This window comes from Pantherophis guttatus, chromosome 8 (assembly GCF_059756535.1).
Source record: "Pantherophis guttatus breed Tessera chromosome 8, ASM5975653v1, whole genome shotgun sequence".
In the NCBI taxonomy this organism is placed as follows: Eukaryota; Metazoa; Chordata; class Lepidosauria; order Squamata; family Colubridae; genus Pantherophis; species Pantherophis guttatus.
In genome coordinates this window covers 79,679,357-79,694,551 of record NC_142070.1, presented here as the reverse complement: position 1 = coordinate 79,694,551, position 15,195 = coordinate 79,679,357, and the positions used below count along the sequence as shown (strand labels likewise).

The 15,195-nt window shown below is 43.5% G+C and overlaps 1 long non-coding RNA gene across 1 annotated transcript; it reads right to left on the bottom strand.

Annotated features, from left to right (window-relative positions):
- Nucleotides 1-5,473: 5,473 nt before the first annotated feature.
- On the bottom strand, nt 5,474-12,101 carry LOC148112722 (uncharacterized). Its single transcript, XR_015729085.1, has 4 exons — nt 11,889-12,101; nt 9,529-9,642; nt 8,221-8,299; nt 5,474-5,821 (listed from the first exon to the last, which is right to left on the bottom strand). It is a non-coding gene; the product is annotated as an uncharacterized LOC148112722 (long non-coding RNA).
- Between the last annotated feature and the right edge of the window lie 3,094 nt (nt 12,102-15,195).

The window sequence follows — 15,195 nt, the reverse complement described above, 5'->3', positions numbered from 1 at the left end:
TGGTTTTGGGGAGGGGGGGGGAGTGTTGTGTGTGGGAGGGGGGAGAAAGTTTCCTACACACACACACACACACACACACACACACACACGAGATAGCAGGCTCCCAATTATACAGGTAGTCCTCGCTTTACAACGTTTAGTCCGTTTAGTGACCGTTGCAAGGATATGGGGAAAAAGGGGGCTTGGGAGGTTTTTGTTTTTTTCACACTTTGGATCTTTCAAGCGTCCCTGGGATCACGCTTCTGATATACAGGTAGTCCTCGCTTTACAACGGTCCGTTTAGTGACCATTGCAAAAAGGGGCTTGGGAGGTTTTTTTTTTCACACTTTGGATCTTTCAAGCGTCCCTGGGATCACAGGATTGAGATTGAAAGTCTCCCCCCCCCCCAATCCATGATAGCAGGCTTCCGATATACAGGTAGTCCTCGCTTTACAACAGTCCGGTTAGTGACCGTTGCAAGGATATGGGGAAAAAAGGGGCTTGGGAGGTTTTTTTTTTTTTCACACTTAGGATCTTTCAAGCGTCCCTGGGACCACAGGATCAAGATTGAAAGCTCCCCCCCTATCCATGATAGCAGGCTTCCGACATACAGGTAGTCCTCGCTTTACAACGGTCCGTTTAGTGACCGTTGCAAAAAGGGGCTTGGGAGGGGTTTTTTTTCACACTTTGGATCTTTCAAGCGTCCCTGGGATCACGGGATCGAGATTGAAAGCTCCCCCACCCCCAATCCATGATAGCAGGCTTCCGATTATACAGGTAGTCCTTGCTTTACAACGTTTAGTCCGTTTAGTGACCGTTGCAAGGATATGGGGAAAAAAGGGGCTTGGGAGGTTTTTGGTTTTTTCACACTTTGGATCTTTCAAGCGTCCCTGGGATCACGGGATCGAGATTGAAAGACCCCCCCAATCCATGATAGCAGGCTTCCGATATACAGGTAGTCCTCGGCTTTACAACGGTCCGTTTAGTGACCGTTGCAAAAGGGGCTTGGGAGCGTGTTTTTTTCACACTTAGGATCTTTCAAGCGTCTCTGGGATCACGGGATCGAGATTGAAAGTTCCCCTCCACCCCCAATCCATGATAGCACGCTTCTGATTATACAGGTAGTCCTCGCTTTACAACGCTTAGTCCGTTTAGTGACCGTTGCAAGGATATGGGGAAAAAAGGGGCTTGGGAGGTTTTTTTTTTTCACACTTTGGATCTTTCAAGCGTCCCTGGGATCACGGGATCGAGATTGAAAGTTCCCCCAATCCATGATAGCAGGCTTCCAATATACAGGTAGTCCTCGCTTTACAACGGTCCGTTTAGTGACCGTTGCAAAAGGGGCTTGGGAGGGGTTTTTTTCACACTTAGGATCTTTCAAGCGTCCCTGGGATCACGGGATCAAGACTGAAAGTTCCTCCCCAATCCATGATAGCAGGCTTCCAATATACAAGTAGTCCTCGACTTTACAACGGTCCGTTTAGTGACCGTTGCAAGGGCACTGAAAAAAAGGAAATTTGGGAGCGTGTTTTTTTCACACTTAGGATCTTTCAAGCGTCCCTGGGATCACGGGATCAAGATTGAAAGTTCCCCCCCCAATCCATGATAGCAGGCTTCCGATATACAGGTAGTCCTTGCTTTACAACGTTTAGTCCGTTTAGTGACCGTTGCAAGGATATGGGGAAAAAAGGGGCTTGGGAGGTTTTTGTTTTTTTCACACTTTGGATCTTTCAAGCGTCCCTGGGATCACGGGATCGAGATTGAAAGTTTTCCCCCCCCCAATCCATGATAGCAGGCTTCCGATATACATGTAGTCCTCGGCTTACAACAGTCCATTTAGTGACCATTTCAACAGTGCTGAAAAAAGCGTCTTGGGGCTAATTTTCACACTTACGACATTTGCGGCATTCCTGTGATCACAAAATGGGGATCAAAAGTTCCCCCCATCCATGATAGCAGGCTTCCAATATAGGTAGTCCTTGACTTGCAACGGTCCGTTTAGTGACCATTGCAAGGGTGCTGAAAAAAAGGGACTTGGGAGCATTTTTTTCACACTTACGACCTTTGCAGCATCCCTGTGATCATGGGACCAAGATTGAAAGTTCCCCCCACCCACCCATGATAGCAGGCTTTCAACACGGGTAGTCCTTGGCTTACAACAGTCCGTTTAGTGACCGTTACAAGGGCACTGAAAAAAAGGGGCTTAGGCGTGGTTTTTTCACACTTACAATCTTTCAAGCATCCTTGGGATCACGGGATCAAGACTGAGAGTCCCCCCACCCCCAATCCATGACAGCAGGCTTCTGATATACAGGTAGTCCTCAGCTTACAGCAGTCCGTTTAGTGACTGTTGCAACAGTGCTGAAAAAAGCGACTTGGGGCTGCTTTTCACACTTATGAACTTTGCGGCATCCCTGTGATCACAGAATGGGGATCAAAAGTTCCCCCCATCCATGATAGCAGGCTTCCAATACAGGTAGTCTTCAACTTACAACGGTCCATTTAGTGACAATTCAAAGTTGCAACAGTGCTGAAAAAAGCGACAGGACTGTTTTTCACACTTATGAACTTTGAGGCATCCCCGTGATCACAGAATGGGGATCAAAAGTTCTCCCCACCCACCCATGATAGCAGGCTTTCGATACAGGTAATCCTCGACTTACAATGGTCCATTTAATGACCGTTGTGACAGCACTGAAAAGAGAGACTTAGGAGCATTTTTCACGCTTACGACCTTGGCCACTTCCCTGTGATCATAGGATCACAATTCAGATGCTTGGCAACTGACTCATGACCATCGCGGTGTCCTGGGGGGCAGGAGGGAGTGTCACCTGATCCCCTTTTGCAACCAGCAAAGTCAGATTCGCTTAACAACCAGGATAGTAACTTAACACTCAGAGTGATTCACTTAACAACAAGGTCGTACAATGGGACCTGTCATATGGGAGTTTGGGGAAGGGCTGCCTGGATCTGGAGTAGCCCTTTCCCCCCAAACATCTGGGTTCTTCCTATGTAGAGAGGGGTCTTTTGCCGAATTGTGGTGTTTGAGCTCCTCCCATTACTACTATTGTGGCCCGTCAGCGGCCTGTGAGGATTGTAGCTGATTCCGACAGCGAGGAGGCTGGTGTGGTGCTGCGCCAGCAGCCTGTGCATCTGGCACTCGAGTCGGACAGTGAGGAGGCTGGAGAAGATGTGGGGCCAGAGGCGGGGATTCAGCCAGGGCCTTCAGAACCTCCAGAAGCTTCCATGGGTGAAGAGGAAGAAGAGGAGGAGCCTCTTCTCGATGGACGGGCGCGCAGAGCTGCCAAAAGGCAGGAGTGGCTCCTCAGGAGGAGGTCTCCTCGAGAGTAAGGCTTGGGGCTAATTGGCCACTCCCTTAGTCTATTTAAGGAAGAACACCAAATGAAGCAATTTGTAGGGAACAACTTTAGTTCATTCTCCTTCGCGTCTGGATTCTCTGCAAATTGCTTCTGGGCTTTCGGCCAACCTTAGTAAGATTGTGATTACTTTATCTTTGGTTTCTTGTAGGCTGTTAAGAAAGTTTATTAACAGCCTTTGTTTTGAAAAAGACTGAGTTAGTTTAGTAAATTTAAGTTTTGCATAGACTTTGTGGTGTGCTGTGTTCTTTGGGGTCCGTAGCTGGGACAAAACAACTACACCTTGCAAACATCGGGGACGTATAGAAAGAGGGGGTGTAAATGAAAGCCCAAGCCGTCTCCCCTCTTTTGAAAATTAAATGTTCCTGTAAAATCCAAGCTTGGGATGGCAAGCATTTCCCCTCGACTTTGGGCATAAATGTGTATTTTTCTTTTCTTTTCCCTGCTATGTATATTTTAGAGCGTTGAATTCTCCAACAAATACTATAGGGCACTGCACACCAGAACAACAAGACACAAGGAGTTTTTTTTCCCCGAATGCCATCACTCTGCTAAACAACTCATTCCCACAACAAATTAACTACTAAGACTGTAAGTTCTTCTCATCCTTACTAGTACCTCTCTCTTCCCATTTATGGCTATATCCATGTTGCTTGTATCTTTACAACTTATATTGTTTTGATTGTTTCCTGGTATGATTTGATTGCTTATTTAGTATCCTATGACTATCGCTAAGTGTTGTCTCTTTATGATTCTTGATGAATATATTTTATTTTTTTTCTTTATGTGCACTGAGAGCTTATGCACTAAAGATAAATTCCTTGTGTGTCCAATCACACTTGGCCAATAAAGAATTCTATTCTATTCTATTCTATTCTATTCTATTCTATTCTATTCTATTCTATTCTATTCTATTCTATTTTTCCATTGATTTATTGTTTCCACTGTCCATCAGTCTATTCTATTCTATTCTATTGCTATTCTATTTCATTCCATTCCATTCCAATTATTTCTATTCTATTTTATTCTATTTTTTATTCTATTCTATTCTATTCTATTCTATTCTATTCTATTCTATTCTTTCTATTTCTATTTTATTTCATTCCATTCCATTCCAATTATTTCTATTCTATTTTATTCTATTTTTTATTCTATTCTATTCTATTCTATTCTATTCTATTCTATTCTATTCTATTCTTTCTATTTCTATTTTATTTCATTCCATTCCATTCCATTCCAATTATTTCTATTCTATTCTATTCTATTTTTTATTCTATTCTATTCTTTCTATTTCTATTTTATTTCATTCCATTCCATTCCATTCCAATTATTTCTTTTCTATTCTATTCTATTCTATTCTATTCTATTCTATTCTATTCTATTCTATTCTATTCCTATTTTATTTCATTCCATTCCATTCCATTCCATTCCAATTATTTCTATTCTATTCTATTCTATTCTATTCTATTCTATTCTATTCTATTCTATTCTATTCTATTCTATTCTTTCTATTTCTATTTTATTTTATTTCATTTCATTTCATTCCAATTATTTCATTCCAATTATTTCTATTCTATTCTATTCTATTCTATTCTATTCTATTCTATTCTATTCTATTCTATTCTATTCTATTCTATTCTATTCTATTCCTAGAAAAATTTGTCTTTTCTTTTCTTTTCTTTTCTTTTCTTTTCTTTTTTCTTTTTGGTAAATGAAAAGTGAACCTTTTCTGTTGTTTTCATGCTGGTTTAAATAAACTATTTCTGGGGGAAAGCAGGAGGTGCATTGAGATATGCCAAGCTGGACTGTGAAGTGCGTCAGCCCGTATCTGAAAAATTGCTAAATGTAAACTTCAGAATATATATTTTAAAAAAAAAACCTGAAAAGTTAGCCAACGTTCATCGTTTCTGAGTCATCGCTAGCTGCAATTAGATTATCCTGACAGCATTTTAACCTGTTCACGGGCATGTAGGATCCATTTAAAAAAACAACAACCAGTAAAGGAGCCGGGATGAGTGACATCAGCCACTGATGATGACAGACACACAACCTGATATATACAGAATAAAGTCAAAATCCTGATGCAAATCCCTGCTTAGTCTCGGTCGCACTGCAGATAGGTTTGTCCTCACCTTTTTATTTTTTTTTAAGCCAAGCTCAAGGAATTTACAATATTTAGTAAGAAAAAAAAAAAAAGGTATTTCCCCCTTGGTTTGTTTCCCCCCGCTCCCAATTTATACAGATGTTTAATTGGATTTATTTACAGTTTTCCAGTCTCCACAAGAAGGCTCAGGTAGCATCGTGCAAGAGCCTCCAGTCACAAAAGAGAATCTCTACTGAAATCTAAAAAAAGAAGTGATGATGGCATGAAGCAGTTTCTGCACAGGCCTGAGTTAATCAGGAGTAGCTCCGTTGGCTCTCTGTACGTCCCATGATTTCGATGACAAGGCCAATATTAACGCATTCTGCAAAAATAAAAAAAAAGACAAGAAGAGCCTAAGGTCAGAAACGGGTGAAATGCTACCAGTTCGCTCCCATTCAGGCAAACTGGTAGCGGCGGCAATGATGCATGGTTCGACGAACTGGTAGCAGTGTCAGCATGAGGCTCCGCCCACCCGCCCGGATGTCGTTACTTCCTGGTTTTAACTAGGAAGTAACCTGTTTTTGACCCTCTGCACATGTGCAGAAGACATTGTGCATGAGCAGAGGATCCAAAATCGGATGTGAAGATGTCACACGTGTGCACAGCGCACGTACTTCCGAACCGGTAGGGAAGGTAAATAGATTTCAGAAGAATGCATCTGTAGTTATAAGCGGCCCCTAACTTCCTTATCCAAATACGTTTTTATTAGGTTATAAAGTATTATAAAATACAAAAGGAAATAAAGGGGAAGGGAAAAGGGGAAAGAAAAGTGAGGAAGACTAGGGAAAGAAAAAGAAAAAGGAACATTGACTTCCAACTCTGTTGCAGTAGAATAAGGCATTAACAGCAAATCACAACTTTTTGTTTTACCATAATAATATAGAATAGAATAATAGAATAGAATAGAGTTGGGAGGGACCTTGGAGGTCTTCTAGTCCAACCCCCTGCTTAGGCAGGAAACCCTACCCCACTTCAGACAAATTATGAGACAAAATATGAACCAGTCATTTCTACCAAAGTCTTATCAGTCAATCCGTGAACCCCAAAATCAAAGTTTCAATCTTTGCCACGTCAAGCACAAAGTTCAGAAGCGGTTTCCAAGGGGAAACAAAAGTTATTTATGTCCTTTTTTTTTTTAATCCAAGCAGTCAATTTTTGCCATTTCGGCCAACTCCATCAGCTTCTGCAACCGTTCGTCCATGGTAGGAATCGACGTGTCCTTCGACTTTTGCGCCCACAATAATCAATAATCCGCTGTCAACATGTATAGTTAACAAAATTCCAAACTTTTCCTCCAATTCTTTCTCCATTAAACCCAAGAGGAAAAGTTCTGGATTCATATTTATCTCCATTTTCAGGATTGTCTGTATTAAGATACGAATCCTAGTCCAATTTTTTTTTTTTTTTGCTTTATCACATGTCCACCATAGATGGTGTTTTTTTGTTTTTACACTTTACACTTCCAACATACATTTGACATACCTTTATACATCTTAGATAATTTACCTCAGAGGTCTCAAACTCAATTTCCTTGAGGGCTGCATCAGGGTTGTGTTTGACCTCGGGGGGGAGGGGGCGCACGGGGGGGGTGCATGGCCAGCTTGATGTCACTCATCAAGGCTCCGTTTTTGGCCGCAACGGCCTCATGCAACCCTCTGCCAGCAAAAACGGAGCTCAGGGAGGTGGTGCGCAGCAGGCCCCGGCCTGCAGGAGGCTGTTGTGGCTGAAAACGGAGCCTGGGAGGATTGTGTGGAGCCTCCCCAACCTCCATTTTTGTCGGCAGAGGTTGCAGGAGGCTGTTGTGGCTGAAAACGGAGCCCGGGAGGGTTGTGTGAGGCCTCTCCAACCTCCATTTTTGTCTGCAGAGGGCTGCAGGAGGCTGTTGTGGCTGAAAACGGAGCCCGGGAGGATTGTGTGGGGCCTCCTCAACTTCCATTTTTGTCGGCAGAGGGCTGCAGGAGGCTGTTGTGGCTGAAAACGGAGCCCAGAAGGATTGTGTGCAGCCTCCCCAACCTCCATTTTTGTCAGCAGAGGGCTGCAGGAGGCTGTTGTGGCTGAAAACGGAGCCCGGGAGGGTTGTGTGCGGCCTCCCCAACCTCCATTTTTGTTGGCAGAGGGCTGCAGGAGGCTGTTGTGGCTGAAAACGGAGCCCGGGAGGGTTGTGTGCGGCCTCCCCAACCTCCATTTTTGTCTGCAGAGGGCTGCAGGAGGCTGTTGTGGCTGAAAACGGAGCCCAGGAGGATTGTGTGGGGCCTCCCCAACCTCCATTTTTGTCGGCAGAGGGCTGCAGGAGGCTGTTGTGGCTGAAAACGGAGCCTGGGAGGGTTGTGTGCGGCCTCCCCAACTTCCATTTTTGTTGGAAGAGGGCTGCAGGAGGCCGCTGTGGCCGAAAATGGAGCCAGGGCGGACCACGCGTGGCCTTCCCGAGCTCTGTTTTCACTGGCAGAGGCACCATGGGCCGGTTCTTTGCTATTTTCACGGTGGGCCCGTGGGCCAGGTCTAAGCACCCCGCAGGCTGGATCCGGTCCCTGGGCCTTGAGTTTGACACCCCTGACTTATCTGGTGTTAAATACCAACGATACATCATCTAGTAAAAATTCTCTTTTAACTTATAATTTAACTTCCTGGAAAAGTGGATCCTTCCACCCAGGCCTGGCAAGAGCCAGCATTGCCAATCTCCTGAACATCCCCATCGTCCCAGGCACTGCGGGCGGTACTCACTCATCACTGAACGCCAAATCTTCGGTTGAGGGTGGTGTGAGAATTATTTTGGGTATCTGCCTCCTCCTCGAAACGGACCCTGCAAGGGAGGGAGAAATTATGGGCGTGCACACATGTGTAAACGAATACTAATAAAGGGGGAAAGATGGGATTCCTGGTGAGGCCCTAGGAATAATACGGGCGTCCAAGCGCACCCCGCTGTCTGCCAGAGGTCAGGGCAACTGTGACTAAAGGGCTGGTACCACCGATTTGCAAACTGCAGGAAGCCAGAATGCTGCCCAAACCACTGAAGTACCCCCCGGGTGCCAGTTTCCTCAAAGTGCCAGCATTGGGACAGGGCCCTCATCTCTGGAGTTTTGTCCCATTTTAAGACAGACCAATGCCTGCCCTCATAAACAGGGAAGTAACGGGGCAGAATTGGTGGGTACCTTTTCCTACCATGTTCACCCTTCAGAAACAGAAGCATTTATATATAACAATTTATACTGATTGTTTCCTAGTATGATTCGATTGCTTATTTGTAAGGACTAGGACTATCATTAAGTGTGGTACCTTAGGATTCTTGATGAATGTATCTTTTCTTTTTATGTATGCTGAGAGCGTATGCACCAAAGACAAATTCCTTGTGTGTCCAATCTCACTTGGCCAATAAAGAATTCTAATCTAATCTAATCTAATTTCCCTGAAAGGATGCTCCATTCAGCTTTATCTGGATTTTATGTGCCCCTTTTGCTCTTGGCTACTGCCCTACCTCTAACCTGCACCCTTCCTGGGCATCATTCTTGACTTAGGAACAAGAATATTAGACCTTCTGGTTCTTCCTGTTTGCTCTTGAAGCAACCCATCCAGGGGTGAAATCCAGCAGGTTCTGACAGGTTCTGGAAAACCGGTAGCGGAAATTTTGAGCAGTTCGGAGAACCAGCAAATACCACCTCTGGCTGGCTCCAGAGTGGGGTGGGAATGGGGATTTTGCAATATCCTTCCCCCAGGAGTGGGGAGGGAATGGGGATTTTGCAGTATCCTTCCCCCAGGAGTGGGGAGGGACTGGGGATTTTGCAGTATCCTTCCCCCAGGAGTGGGGAGGGACTGGGGATTTTGCAGTATCCTTCCCCCAGGAGTGGGGAGAATGGGGATTTTGCAGTATCCTTCTCCCAGCTACGACTCGGGAAGCAGAGAATAGATGGAGCTGGGAGCCAGTCAGAATTTTTACTACCGGTTCTCCGAACTACTCAAAATTTATCCTACCGGTTCACCAGAACTGGGTCAGAACCTGCTGAAACCCACCTCCGGTGCAGCTGGTTCTCTTACCTTTTCCTTTCAACCTGTCCCGGGAAGTTTTGGTGGCTGATGTCTTCCTATGATAGGAGGTCGAAGGGGCCTCTTCGCCGCGATGTCGGTAGCTCTTCTCTTCAGCTCTCTGATCTGCCAAAAGAAGGGGGAATTATAAAGGTTGGAAGGGAAAAAAAAAAAAAAGCAGAAGGGAAGGTCCTTTCTTTTGCTCCCTTTCCAAAGTTTTCCACGTTGTTTTAAAGAGTGAAAGAAATTCAGCGTTTATTTCGTTGGAGGCAGAAACGATATTCGTGGGTTCATTTTTCCAACTCATCCTTCTCAAAGCCAATGTCTACAGCAGCCGCCAAAATTGTGGAAACCTTTTGGGGACGAGGGAGGAGTATTTTCTAAAACTAGCTAATAACACCCCCCTTTTTTTTTTGGAGCAGTAACATAAAATTATACATATCCATGGCCAGATCATTTCATCAAGAATGTCATGCAATAAACTTCTAGGAAGGATTTGCTATTCGAATAGCAGTTACAGGTTAAAGGAGAAAAGCGAAACATTCAGAAAAAAACGAGATAGACAAAAATGATCACCCTAGAAAAAAAAGGAGATATACAAAAACAATCACCACGTTAGTTAAGACTATATATATATATATATATATATATATATATATATATATATATATATATATATATAAATTTGATTTATATGCCGCCCTTCTCCGGAGACTCAGGGCGGCTTACAATGCATTAAGCAATAGCCTTCATACTTTTGTATATTTTTACAAAGTCAGCTTATTGCCCCCACAAACTGGGTCCTCAATTTACCTACCTTAGAAAGGATGGAAGGCTGAGTCAACCTTGAGCCTGGCGAAATTCGAACTTACTTTAATTGCAGACAGCTGGTGTTAAATGACAGTGCTTTTAGTCTGCAGAGCTATCCAGGCTCCCTTCCCATGGAGGGAACCAAGCCTTTGAGTTCTGCAGCTGTTCTCATGTGAAACCAAGATGGAAGGATTGCATCGAGGTTATATTTATTTACCTGTTCATAAAGGACACTTAATTTGTCTTTTTCTACAGTTAATAGCTTGACATTAGACTGAATGTCTATCATATGCTTTTCAAATCTGTCAAGCATAGACTGTAGCTCATCTCTCTCTCTCTCGTGAAAACTAACCTGCTTCTATTAACTGGGTTTTACTGCTGGGTCACAAGTCAGCTCCCTAGATTTTCTTTTCTTTTTTTTATTGAAAAAGTTTTCAAATACAAATTTTTCCCCCATTTTTCTCCCCCCTCCTCCCTAACCCCCCCTCACCACCCATCCCCCCCTGTGACTTCTTCACAACAAAAACCTAATTCATAACAGATTATATAATATTTTACCATCCCCTTACTCCCTCCTCTAAATACTGACCCTTACATGCTAATAATATTATTAATATTATTACTTCCCCCTTTTACCATACATTTCAAAATAACATTATATAATAACTTCTAATTTAGCATAATAATATTATTATAACTCCCAATCTAGCAACACTCTGCCTTTTTTTTTCCTCCTCCCCCATACTTATATATATAACATTTCAAAGCAGCCTTCCCCATAAATCTTAATTTAACATTTATTCAACTCTATCCATTTCCTCCACTCCCCTAAATATATCACTTAAACATCCCTTTTCTTAAACTAAACCATCAGTAAACTAACCTATTTCCACCCACTTTCCTACAAAATTGCCATACACAACAATTCTTAATATCTTTAATCTACTGCCCGCCCTGCTAAAAAAAAGATATATTCCGTTATATAAAAAAAAAAATCAATGACTTTAAATTTATAATCCATATAATATCTTCTTTGATGTCTTTCCACTGGATTATTGAGTCCATCATCCATATTAGGGTAACATAGCATCCTGGTTGCAACAGTTTGTTCAAAATCCTCAGCCATCATCTGCCCCCATCAGTAATGAATATCCTCATATATATATAAAAAAGGAAAACAACCACCCGAGTGACATTATAATTATATTCCACAATTTTAGCCACTGCTGTACATGTTCAGCATGGACCAGGTGTCTCTTTAAGGTGTCGTGAGACAGATCAATGTCTGTCCTCCCAAAAAGGGAAGTATCAGGGCAGAATTGGGTGGGTACCATTTCCCACCAGGTTGACCCAAAGGATCCGTCCAAAAACAGAACCATTTCCCTGCAGCTGAAGTGTCCCCATCCTAACGTTCGGTTTTTATGCCCCACTTTTGCTCCCGGCTGGGCAAGAGACCAAGCTACTGCCCTGCCTCTAACCTGCACCCTTTCCTGGGTGCCATTCTTGATCTAGAACCAAGACCATTCTAGACCGCCCTTGATCTAGAAACGAGAATATCAGACCTTCTGGAACTTCCTGCTTGCTCTTGAAACAGCCCATTCTTTTTTTTTTTTTCCTTGTTGAGATCTCGAAAAATGCAATAGGTGGAGAAGCTGAGGCTTGGCCAATTGAGTGACAACGCAGCCTCGAATCTGTTCGAGGGATCTGGCCACGGCAGGAAGGGATCGGAGCTGCGATTGGTCGCTGGGGAAAGCCCAAGAGGGAGGATCCTGGTTTCCTACTTTTTCCCTGCATGCAGTGAGGCTAGGCCAAATCCAGGAAAGTGGAAAGCAGGCGAAGGAAGGCCCTTAAGCAAAGGAGCATAAAAGCCAGGAAAAAATTCCCTGGGAGGGGAAAAAGAAAGCAAATCCTTAAGGGAACAAAAGGCCAAAAGTTAGGCCTGAACGCCTAAATGCACAGTTAAGAGATCGCTATCCTAACCCCTCCAGGAACCGTATCCCAATCCAAAAGCGGCTTAAACAAGGATCACGATTTGCCCCCTATACTCAGATTTGAGGGGACATTCAACTGAGCAGGATCTTTTATACCAGCACCCCTAAGTCTAAAGAGCACTTCGTGCAAACATTGCCTGTTAGGTTCTAACTTTGCAGCTGGTGAAATGGATTGCCAAATTTGCGGTAAAGTGGATGGAAAAAAAGGAGAAAGATGGTGCAGCAGAATGCGGTAGATTGTAGGAAAAGACCATTTGATCTAATAATGTAATTTTAATAGTAGTTTTAAGACCGATTGGGTAGATGCAGGGGTGACATTATAATTTTAATCATATTTAAATTGTATCTCAAATGATTGTATTTTATTCCGATTTCATTTTCGATCATATTTTATTCTAATTTTTTTTTTTTTAATTTGATTTATATGCCGCCCTTCTCCGAAGACTCAGGGCGGCTTACAATGCGTTAAGCAATAGCCTTCATACTTTTGTATATTTATACAAAGTCAGCTTATTGCCCCCACAAACTGGGTCCTCATTTCACCTACCTTAGAAAGGATGGAAGGCTGAGTCAACCTTGAGCCTGGCGAGATTCGAACTTACAGTAATTGCAGACAGCTGGTCTTAAGCAGCTTAATAACAGGGTGCCTTAAACCCCTGTACTACCAAGGCTCTTGCATTTTTAATCGTGCGTTATTCCAATTTCATTTAAATTGTTTGACCAAACTTTTTGTAATGATTTGTTTCTGCACTTTGATATGGCCCAAGGGCTAATCGATAAATAAATTCATTCATTCGTTCAACAAGGATCACAAAAGTCCTTTGCAACTTAGAAAAGGAAGATATCCTCCAAAAAAAAAAACCAGCAAACGTCTTTTACCAGCCCCTTCTGACAAAGGGCAGTCCAGTCTCTTCTTGAAAGCTTCCGGTGATGAAGCTCCCATAACGTCTGAATAAAAGCATAGTAATAGAATAACAGAGTTCGAAGGGACCTTGGAGGTCATCTAGTCCAACCCCCTAAGCAGGGGACCCCAAACCATTTCTGACCGACGGCAGTCTAATCTCTTCCTGAAAGACTCCAGGGATGAAGCTCCCACAACTTCTGAAGGCAACTTCTGTTCCATGGGTTGATGGCTCTCCCTGTCGGAAAATGTCTCCTTATTTCCAGGTTGAATCTCTCCTTGATCAGTTTCCATCTATTCTTCCTTGTCTGGCCTGGAAAATAGCTTGACTCATTCTTCTTCTTTGTGGCAGCCCCTCAAATATTGGAAGATGCTCTCCTGTCTCCCCTGGTCCTTCTCTTCACTAGGCTAACCATACCCAGGTCCTGCAACCGTTCATCGTATGTTTTAGTCTCCAGGCCCCTCATCATCCCTTCCAACACACTTTTCAGTTCAAGCATGATGGAAGGGACCTTGTAGGTCATTTGGTTTAGGATTACAGATTAACAGAGGTGGAAGGGACCTTGGAGGTCATCCAGTCCAACCCCCCGCCCAAGCAGGAGACCTTACACCATTTCTCACAAATGGCCGTCCAGTCTCTTCTTGGAAGCCTCCAGGGATGAAGCTCCCACAACTTCTGAAGGCAACTTCTGTTCCATGGGTTGATTGTTCTCACTGTCCAAAAATTCCTCCTTATTTCCAGGTTGAATCTCTCCTTGGTCAGTTTCCATCCATTGTTCCTTCTTCTGGCCTTCAGGTGCTTTGGAGAATAGCTTGACCCCCTCTTCTCTGGGGCAGCCCCTCAAATACTGGAACCTTGCTATCATATCTCCCCTGGTCCTTCTCATCACTAGACTAGCCATGCCCAGTTCCTGCAACCGTTCTTTGTATGTTTTAGCCTCCAGTCCCCTCATCATCCTGGATGCTCTTCTCTGCAATTTATCCAAGCCTGATCTGGTTTTTGCCTCCGTGCTTGAACAAAACACATCATGTGAATTTTTTGCGGTTAGTTTGGGACTATCCGAAACCTCAATCCCCTTTTAGCTTCGCTAACCACAGGAGAGGACATCTGGTTTACCAAGGGGACTTCAGCAGTGGTGAAATCCAATTTTTTTTTTACTACCGGTTCTGTGGGCGTAGCTTGGTGGGCGTGGTATGGCTTGGTGGGCGTCGCAGGCGAAGGATACTGCAAAATCTCCATTCCCACCCCACTCCAGGGGAAGGACGCTGCAAAATCCCCATTTCCTCCCCACTCCTGGAGGAAGGATATTGCAAAATCTCCATTCCCACCCCACTTTGGAACCAGCCAGAGATGGTATTTGCCGGTTCTCCGAACTACTCAAAATTTCCGCTACCGGTTCTCCAGAACTGGTCAAAACCTCCTGAAACTCACCTCTAATGCAGACCCCAAAGTCCCTGAATTTTGAGACAAACAGATTTTGGGCTTTAGGATTTTCATCGGGGAAAACTCTGTGCCTCTTTCAGACGAGCATTATCTAGTAGCTGGGCTTTCTGTTGCTATGGGAACAAGCCAGCAATATCCTAAGATACCATGACTTGTTTTTTTAAAGCCTATAGCTTTGCATAATGGAATATTTTATACACATACAGATCTACATCTCTCTCTCTCTCTCTCTCTCTCTCTCTCTCTCTTTCACTCTCCATTTATATCAACCATGTCTGTCTGTCTGTCTATCTATGATGTGTCCTATCTGTTTGTCTGTCTGTCTGTCTCTGATCCCTATCTGTCTGTCTGTCTATCCATCTATCGCTCTATCTATCTATCTATCTATCTATCTATCTATCTATCTATCTATCTATCTTTATCTATCTACCTACCTATCTATCCATCCATTTATATCATCCGTACGTCTGTCTGTCTGTTTGTTTTACTATCTATCTATGATGTGTCTGTCTGTCTCTCTCTCTCTCTGATAT